The sequence below is a fragment of the Nicotiana attenuata genome, unplaced genomic scaffold (genome assembly GCF_001879085.1).
Source record: "Nicotiana attenuata strain UT unplaced genomic scaffold, NIATTr2, whole genome shotgun sequence".
NCBI lineage: Eukaryota > Viridiplantae > Streptophyta > Magnoliopsida > Solanales > Solanaceae > Nicotiana > Nicotiana attenuata.
This window is the reverse complement of record NW_017673387.1, coordinates 44,552-45,508: the sequence shown is the minus strand read 5'-3', so window position 1 is coordinate 45,508 and position 957 is coordinate 44,552.

Here is a 957-nt window from a genome sequence, read left to right as displayed (position 1 = left end):
ACTGGAAGGATCTTTGGCAAGTGTGGCAGGGTGGAGGCGCCACGAAAGACAGGGGTGATTGGTGGAGGAGGAGTTTGTTTGGGTAGTGGAGCTTGGGAGGATAGGAGGTGGTGCCATAACTCTGTTGGTAGAAAGGGAAAGTTGGCGAGGAATTCACAGTAGGAGGCTCCTGGGACTGAGCCAAAGGTGGGATATATGCTGGATTGGCGGGATAAACTGGCGCCGGCTGACCCTTAGCCCAGGCCTGATGCATCTCGGCCATCTGCTGCCTCAACTTATACATCTCTTCCCTCATTGCTTTGACATCCACCACGTCTACCTCTTTTGACGGGTCCATGATACTGGTATCTGATTCTTGGCCTGTCATGTTCAGTTTGTTTTTTGACCGGGTGCTGTAGGAATGGGTTGCCAGGATGCCAACCAACTAAACCACCTGCCTGGACTCATCATCAACAACAACTTTGTTAGTGGTTAGAGCATTAACAAATAGATAGTCGCCCTTTTGGGGAATGAATGCACCTAAGCAGTTAACGGTTTCTATTATGCCTTTGCTTGGCTGCATGCATCATCCCGACTTTCATTTTTCTTTCTTTGCCATGCCTTTCCTCTCATTCTTCCCTCGTGTTTTCCATTGTTTGTTTCTTGCCTTTCCCTCTTTTCTTTGCTTTACTCTCATTTTCCTCTCTTTTCTTTTCCTTCTTTTCTTTTGCCTCGGTTTTTCTTTTTCTTTTTTCCTTTGGTCCTATTCTCTCCTTTCCTCAAAATTGTTTTTCCGCTCATTTCTTTCCTTTTCTCTTGCTCTCTTTTTATTTTTCTCTTATTCTTTTTCCTTTTTTTTTGGTCTCTTATTTTCTTTTTATTTTTCTTTTTCCCTCTTTTGTTTTTCTTTCCTCTCTTGTTTTTCACCTCTTTCCTTTCATTCTTTTCTTGTTTTTCCTTTTTTTTCATTTAGTTACG